General features: G+C 62.0%; 1 protein-coding gene across 2 annotated transcripts in view; it reads right to left on the reverse strand.

The window, feature by feature from the left end:
* Positions 1 to 4,898, reverse strand: part of VDR (vitamin D receptor) — a 42,063-nt gene extending 37,165 nt beyond the window's left edge. The window contains exons 1-2 of one of the 2 annotated variants that reach the window (XM_026055578.1): positions 4,176 to 4,898; positions 544 to 645 (exon numbers count right to left, since the gene is read on the reverse strand). The gene's annotated coding sequence lies outside the window, so the exon portion shown is untranslated. Of the gene's footprint in view, positions 1 to 543; positions 646 to 1,869; positions 1,888 to 4,175 lie in introns of those variants that run through there. The other variant, XM_026055579.1, reaches the window with a different exon arrangement.
* Between the last annotated feature and the right edge of the window lie 3,694 nt (positions 4,899 to 8,592).

The following is an 8,592-nucleotide window of genomic DNA, read 5'->3' on the forward strand; positions in this document are numbered from 1 at the left end:
CCCCCCCCCAACCCGTGCGGCAGCACTCGCAGCACTAACCCAGCCGGCCCGGCTCGCCCTCGCTCCCCGGCGGACACGGAGGAAGCGCCGACGGGGTGTGCAGACAGAGACTGGAGCTGGACGCCGAGCAGACGTCTCCCTTCGGAAGGAAACGCACATTGCCCCGAAATCGCTGGGGCTCTTTTACCGGAGTCCTCCGAGGAAGATGAGTCACTGCCCAGCTCCTCGTGTGGGAGGAGAACATGCCACAAAATGCTGCAAACCCAGGGCTGATTTCTCGCGAAAACCAGTTTCTGAAGAAACTTTTACTGCTGAAGGCTCCAGCCCCAGCCTCTATGGGCCGGCTCAGGGCTTGACAGAGGGGAGAAGAGGAAGGCACGGCTCACCACCGGGAACCGCCACCTCCACCTGTCCTAAACCAGCCACCCAGTACCCCCCCCCCCCCGGGTTCCTTTGGGTGCTCATTCCTGACCCAGGGGTGCCCTGCTCAGTTTAGGGAAAGAAACCCCCTTCTCCCTCTGTGTAGGGGATGTGGAAAGATACCTTCACTTTCTCTTTGCGCTGGGAATTCACGGATGACGAGGGATTCTGGCAGTCACAGCCGACCCGGCAGACGAGATCGCTCGGCCCCAGCTGAAAAAGCCACTGGGGAATCAGGGAGAGAGGAGAAAGGAGCACAGTTAGTGCCGCAGCTGGATTTCGGTCTGGCATTCGCTATCTCCCCCCACACCTTCGAAACGCACTTAATTGGGAGCTCGACTTTAAGATGTGCGTTAAAGCTGATCGTTAACCAGGTCCTTATCCGAGTCAGAGACCCTCCTGTTGATAAGAGACCGGCTGGAGACCCTAAAGCCCAGTTTAAGCACCCCAACGCCTCGGCGGGCCGATCCCCCCCTGCGCAGCACCTGGATAAGTCACTGGTGTCACGGATTCGGAGAGAGCAGGGAAGGGAGTGGTGCGAGGTGATCAGAGACCCGAAGGGACGGGGCAGGGAGAGCGGGCAAGGGCTGCATCCCACCACGGGGACCCCGGGGCCGGTGGCAGGAGGGTGAAGCTTGCAAGGGGCTCGGGGAGGAGGGGGGGGTCACACAGTTGTGCCCCCCCCACCACCAAGGGGCACCCCACAGCTCCAAGCTGAACCCCCATTTCTGGGCTCAGCAAAGGGGGGGGAACAGACCTGGGACAGGGCAGCACTAGGGACCCCCACCCCCAACACATGGGGGGGGCAGAGCATGGGGGGGGCCTGGGGACCCCCCTACAGCAAGAGGACCCCATTTCCAGCCCTTGAGACCCCCTTTGAAGGAGAAGTGAGGGGAAACTCTGCTGTCCCCCCACACGTGGGACCTCCAAGTTGGGGGGGGCACAGGGCCCCCCCCCCATACATTTACAATACCACCGACCTTAGGGGGGCATGGAGTACTGGGGGAAGGGGGCAAATATACACAAGACCCAAAAACCAGGGGGGGATACAGGGTCCAATGGGGCTCCCAAAATTCTCACATGCCCCCCCCAGGTTGGGGGGACACAGGGCAGCAGGGGAGCCCCCCCAAAACACACACAGGACCCCCAAACTGAGGGAGGACATAGGGACCAGGAACACCCCCCCCAAAACCCACACAGGACCTCCAAACTGGAGTAGGACATGGGGCACGGGGGGTGACCCCACACCTGTCTCCCCCCCCCTTCCATAGGGGGCAGCTGGATCCCCTCCGTGTCCCCGGAGGGGGGTTTCCCCATAGACGTGCCCCCCCCACCCCCGCGAGCACCGGGGCCCCCGCGGGCCGATCCGCGGCTGGCAGCAGGGAGGGTTTATCCCCCAGAAGCGCCCTCGCCGCGGCCCCCCGGTGCCCCCAGCCCGGGCCCCGCTACCTGCACTCCCGGGCGCCGCTGCCCCCTCCTTTCACCCCCCGCCGCCCCGGAGCCGCCTTTTGACGGGAACCGGCCGGCTCCGCGCCCCGCCCCTCGCCGAGGCCCCGCCCACCGCCCCGCCAATGCCGGCGCCGCGGCGCCGCGGCCACGCCCCCGAAGGGGCGAGGTGCCCCCTCAGCCCCGCCCACCGATGCCTTATAAGGCCCACGCGGCACCAAGCCCCGCCCGCTAGGGGCGGGGCGCGGGCTGGCGGGAGATCGCACGTGGGTGCCTGCCCTGCGGGAGGGTCCCGGGCCCGGCCGGGACCCTCCAGCCCGGGTCGGGACCCCTCCCCAGCCCAGCCCAGCCCGGCCACAGCTACAAGCCCAGCCCTCCACCATGCTGCCCCACGCCCACGGCTCGCAGGGAACCCTGAGCTCCATCAGCAGCTTCTGGGGTATGGTGGGGGCTTTCGGGGTACGGCTTTTTGGGGTGCGATCATCCCAAAGAGCACAGGGGGGGTCGGGGCAGCACTGCGGCGCTGGAGGGCCGGGAGCCCTGGAGCAGCAGCCTGCGTGGCATTCGCTTCTGCTTACCCGGCCTGCGGTTTGGCCCTTACTGGGACAGGGACAAACACTGGTGTCCTCCCCAGCAGGCCCTGGCAAGCTGTTTCCCCGTAACACGGGGTCCTGCGGGGTCCCGAGCACGTTTGGGTGACCCTGCCGTATTTCTCCTCCTCCTGCAAGTCCAGGTGTTGCACAGCTCCATCACTGGAGCTGGCAGTGGTTCAGAGGCTGCTTCCCTTACAGATTTCTAAGAAGCCACCACGCACCGGGAGCAATCGCTAAATTTGTCACACAGCAAACTAACTCCGTCTTGCTCATGGTACGTGCAGGGCTCATCTTCCTCTCCTGTTTTCGGAAGGACACCTAAGAGCCCTGCCAGCGCACACGGCAAATCCTTTATCTGATAACAGCTTTGAGAGAGTTCGCGTATTTTTCTGATGCTTAGATCAGATTAATGGGAGAAGGAGAGCTGATTCATCCTCTGCCTCCAGACTAGAGGAGGCTAGTTAGTGTCTGCTAACGTCCTAGGCACAGCTCCAAGCGCCAGAAACGTGTACGGCCAAAGGTGGGCAGGTTCCTGGCAGAGACGCGACTGTTCGCAGCCTCCAGGTTGCTCTGGCTGCCCCGAGCGCGGCTAGTCCCGCGGCACCCTTGGCGTGCCACTGAGGCGGTGGCTTCATGGCCCAGGCGGGAGCTGAGCCTGCTGCGAAGCCCTCGCTAGGGGCTCCCAGACTCCCATAGACACCCCAGGGGGACGGGAAGGGGTCTGGGGGACGGCATCCCGCAGGACGCCTGGTTTTGGCTGTCGCTGCAGGACCTGGGTGGTATTTGAGGTCTCCAGGCAGTGCAGCAGCACGGGACGGTGACAGAGGGTCCTTCCAGCTGCCCCGAGTCCCAGCCGACACGGACTATCGCCCGCAAACAGCCGGGCGAGCTGAGCGGTGTTTGCTGCCGTCCCTCCTCCCAGCCGGGCCGCAAGTATGGACCTCGGCCACCCAAAAATCACATTACTGGTGACGTGAGTCAAACCGGAGCGTGGGGGTTTGGGATGAGCAGGTTTTGCTGGTGTCGCAGCCCCAACCCAAAGCTGCTCGATTGCCCAGACATGTTACACCCCAGGTCTGAAAACACTCGGGCTGTTTGACGCTTCCTCGCTTTCCCTCCTTAGAAACACGTTGCCGAGTGCGGAGAGGAACCAGCAACGTTTGACAGAAGAGGGAGCAATGCTTCAAGTAAGCCCCTGCCGTGATGTTCCCAAAGTTTATTACATGTCCCCTAAACCCAAAACTCTGGGAAAAAATGATGCATAGCGGGGGAGTGAACCTCTCGAGTAGGGAGACAGCGAGGGCGGCCGAGCCAGCGTCACGGCAGACAGCAATCACCACCCCTGAACCGTAATCAGCAAGTTCAACTGCTTTAATTTGCCTGGGGAAAACGTTTTGCTAAACGTTTTTAAATTGATTTAATGAGGCCAATCAGAGACAAAAAACGTCTGGGAGGAACTGGGAGTTCGCTAAAGACAATTCGGCAGCGCAGAACTTTTGGGGGAGCGGGGAGAGGCCACGGGCAGGCGCTCCCGCAGCGGCTGGGGGGACGTTGCGCCGGAGCGGCTGAGGAGCGCTGCGCGTGCCCTGTCCCGTCGCTTTGCCACGGGAGCGCTGGTTCGCACGGGGGAGTTGGGAGCAGCGTTTTAAACCACCGCGGCCGTTTGCAAGGTTAACCTGTGTCTAAAACCTTAACGCAGCAGATTTACCCACTGACCTCGACTTGTCTGTAGTGGTGCAACGTGCTCCTCAGCCCAATAAAAGACAGCTCTGCTGCCAAACCCTGCTGTCCTCGTGCGCGTGGACCAGTTTGTGCCTGAAGCTATGAGGAAGGCTTTACACCGACAAGAGTTTTAACTCGCACCCTCGTTGTGGCCTGTGGTGGCTTCTAGCTGTTATCCGGCTCTTCCCTTGAACCCTGGCTGCCTTGTCGCTGCCTTTGCCGCGCTCACACGGGGAAAGACAGGGCTGGATCTTGCGCAGGGCTTGGGCTGCCAGCTCTCACCAGCCGCGCACCTTCCCGCCTCGATCCGCTTGCCCACCGCGTCCCGTCGCTCTGGGGCCGCGGGATAACTATGCGTAAGAGCATCACCAATTTCCCTCCACGTCCGTGGGGAAGAGCGAGCCGCGCGGCGGGGAGAGCTGTGCAAAGAGCTGTGCGAGCGGGCAAAACCCCTCCCGCGTTGATCCAAAAGGATGCGCAGAGATGGACGCGAGGCCCGAAATCTTGCATTGATGCAACGCGTGCGATGCAAACAGCAACTGCCTGTAGCGTGGGCGAGCAGTATTAATGCTACTCAGCGCTCAGACAACAGGCCCCTCCATGCCCAGGCGCTTTGCAGGCTGGCACAGAGCGATTTTACCAATCGACAGGCTTGCGCGCCTGGCTTGGCTTGCTTGTTTACCCTGAAACCTCACTTTCTTGCAGGTTGACGACATTAAAGAGTTTCAGCTCTCGTTTTGCTCAGTCTTTACTGGGAAACGCCAGCGTTAAGGGAGAGAAATGATGGCTCAGCAGCTGGTGCACGACTTTGCGAGAGGGAGGAATCGAAGCCCTCCTCTGCCACAGGCTTCCTGTTCAGCCCCAGGCAAGTCATTTAACCCCACCATGATTCAGTTTGTCCCTCCAGGACTTTGGCTGTAAAAGTCCCTAAAGTTGCAGCCGTTTGCATTAAAAGGAGCGCTGCCGGGCTAGGGAAACGTGACGGCGGGGTTATTCCCAGCTGCACACGACGGCACGTTGCCCCTCTGCTCCGCCAGTGCTGCTGTGGCGCGGGGTCGTGCTGCGACCTGTATCAGCTCCTTTAAAAAAAGGGAGTTAAACTGGGGGTGTCGCAGCCTGGGACAGGAGCAACAAGGTGTCTACAGGGGGAAGAAGAGGGGAGAGGGGGAAAATCCTCTTCGGATGCTCTTCCTGGGGCATGGTCCAGCCCTGGGAAAAGTGCACAGGAAAAACATCACTTTCTGCACGAAACAAAACGGGAAAAAACGACACCTCCGAAAACACAACTAATGGGAACCACTTTGTAGCTGGGAGCTAATGGGGGTAATAGGGCTGGTTGCGTGGGCAGGCGAACGCTCCCGGGAGACGCTCGGCAGCGACTGTGTGGGCGCAGCCGCCCCCTTCGCCGAAACCCGGAGCGCGGGACCATCTTGGACACCCGGGTCCCTGCGCGCCTCCCTGGGAGCGATCCGCTCCCAGCTCCGTGCCTGCTTCTCGCAGCAGCATAAGCGCGGGATCCTCTGGCTTTCTCTGGGGTGACTCACACGCTCGATTCATCCTCCGGGCAGCAGACTTCTCGGGAAGTCGTTGCAAAATCCCGCTGGTGCAATGAGCACACAGGCAGCTCTGTCCCTTGGGATTCTCCCGCATCTAATACGGGATTGAGATCACCCTCCAGCCTGCGCCGTGGGGCTCAGTGCAGGCTCTCCTCTCCCTGCGCAGTTTGTAGTGTCCGTCTGTGCGGGTGGCTTTGGGTGGCAGCTCGATCCCGCATCTGCCCCTTCTGCCTCCTGCCCCGTAGGGTCCTGAGGGCCAGTGCCCAGCACCTTCGCTCCAGCCTGCGGAGAGCCGGTTCCTGGCTATCCCCCCACTCGGCTCGGGAGTGATCAGAGATGCACAGCCATCCATCAGTGACAATTACGGGCAGGCAATTAGCATCTCGCGAACAGCGAGCCAGGAAACCTCCATCACGCTGGCATTTTGCTCCTGGGAAGGAGAGAATAAATGATCCATAAAGTTTCCACCAGCAGCAGAAGTTGGCAGCGAGGAAAGCGGATACAGAGCAAGTCCCTGGCGCTCGGGAGGCATCTATCCCTCGAGCATGCAAGGTTATTGGGAATATTTTCTTGCAATAAACTTTATTTTTATGGTTTTGGTTAAGCAGCTGTAGCTTATGAGGGGAAGGAATTCAGTTTTCCACTGAGATCTCACGTTTATAGCGGCAGAAAAACGACAGTTTGCACGGGATGTTGTTGATCCGCAGCGCCGCCGGGTTTATAAACGTCGGCTGGCCGGTTTGGGGCACAGCTCTGCATTATTCGGTCCCCGCGTTACCCAGGGGGAAAGTGCAGGCTGGGAAGACCCACGTCCAGGCTCACCCTGTAGCCCAGCCTGGTCCCATGTACCCAAAGTCACAAACCTTGAAAGACCCAAATTGACCATTTTTCCTCCTGTAGACCCAAACTGACTATTTTGCCTCCTTTTTCAGAGCTATCAGGCTGAGGGCAATGGGAGGGAAGGGCAGTTTTGACTCCTTTTCCGTGTAAATTTGAGCTTTAGAAACTTCCCAGATGCTCCACAGCATCACAGAGCATTTCCAGGATGTGGTGCTGCTCGTCCTTGGGGAACCGCATTGATCGAGGACGCTGAGAAATTGCCCCAGCAATTATTTATTCGTCTTCGGAGGGGTTTGGCACGGTCGGGTGGGAGCAGACGGGACACCCTCGGCGGTAGCCGGGTTCGGTACAGCCCACGCCGGGCTGAGCTCTGCCAAAGCAGGGGCAAACAGGCGCCAGGTGACAGTTTTCCAGCCATAAAACTGAAAAAAAGAAAATAAAGTCAGGAGGGTTTGCGCAGGGACAATCAGGGAGACGGAGCAAAGATCAACGCTCGGCAGCGTTTCCGCCACGAGCGTTTCCAGGCAGCGCGGGGCGATGCGGGCTGGGCTCGGCCGGGCTGAGGCCGCTCACAACTTCCCGCTGACCTTCGCCTTGGGTTTTCTGAGGGGGGAAACTTTGCAATTTTCTCTAAAAAACTTTCTCTAAGCGGCCGCTGGCGCGAGCCTCCCCTCAGCGATTCACCGGGGTTGTTTCGGGGCAAAGCGGCGGCTTTCCTGCTTCCCGTTTGGGTGGCCGGCAGAAGGCAGACTTGGCTCCACAACCGGGAAAGACAAATTTTATCTGGATGAGCTGCCTCGAGGTGGGAACCGCTCGCTGCCAGGGCGGCCCCGAGCAACCTGGCCGTGTGCCGAGCACATCGGTGCTCAGCGGCCCCAGCCGCCGGGCGTCAGCGACTGCGCGGGAACCCGGTGTACCCAGTTACTGCAAATCGCATCCAAATGGAGGCAATTTCCCCCCGCTCGCGTGGAGCCGTCACCTTAAATGCTGGGATCATTTGGATAATTTGTCTCCGGGAGCTTGCGGGAACTCAGGTTTAGTCTTTTAACAGCTGCAGAGAGGTGCAGAAAGCGCGTGCACAACACTGGGGGGCCCATGGGGGTGTTGTGGTGACAAGAATTGCAGAAACGCCGTGCCAGCAGCCCTCGCCACGCCATTTTAGGGCCCGGGGCCCAGTGTGGCACCTCATGGCTCTCCCTGGTCACCAGGCCGGACCCACGGCGGCTCGGGGTGGCCCTGGGTCCAGCCTCAGGGCTCTCCTCGGTCACCAGGCCGGACCCACGGCGGCTCGGTGCAGCCCCGGGGCCCGGCCCACGGCTCGGCCCTGGCTGAGCACCGACACACATCATGACACCTACCACGCGCAGGCCCAGGGCTGCCGGCACCTCGGTGCGGTGCCTTATCCCGGGCGCTGAGCGTTACACAGGCGAGCAGCGCCTACCTACGGGCATCACGGCTCCTACCGGTGCGCGCCGCTCTCGTACTGGGGCGGCCGCCCCTCATACTGGGCCCCACTGGAGCCTTACGGCGCATGCGCGCCCCCGTGCGGCCCCCGTGCGGTCCGTGCGCATGCGCGCGGCGGCAAGGGGCTCGCGCGTGCGCGCCCGACCGCTGCGTAGAGGCCGTCAGTGCGCATGCGCGAGAAGACACGCCCTGCTTAGCTCATCAACCCCCACCCCGCGAGCGGGCACCGCCCGCGTGGCTCCGGCGCATGCGCATTGTCTGCCACGCCCTAACGGGTGTGGTCGTGGACACCGCCCTGCCGCGACTCGGCGCAGGCGCACTAAGGGAGCGGCACGTCCGGGCGTGGCGTTGCGTCACCGCCTCGAGCCTCGCCCACTTACCTCCCCGGGCGGGGAGGCCCCGCCCCTTCGTTGTGCGCGCGCGCGGGGCGGGGGCGTTGGCGTTACGAGGGGGCGGGCCCCGCGGAAGCCCGCCCTTTCCGCCCCGCCCGCCGCGCGGCCCGCTTTGCGCGTGCGCCGCCGGCGGGGCGGGGCCAGGGCTTGGCTCCGCCC

This window comes from Apteryx rowi, unplaced genomic scaffold, assembly GCF_003343035.1.
Source record: "Apteryx rowi isolate R43461 unplaced genomic scaffold, aptRow1 scaffold_1239, whole genome shotgun sequence".
Lineage (NCBI taxonomy): Eukaryota > Metazoa > Chordata > Aves > Apterygiformes > Apterygidae > Apteryx > Apteryx rowi.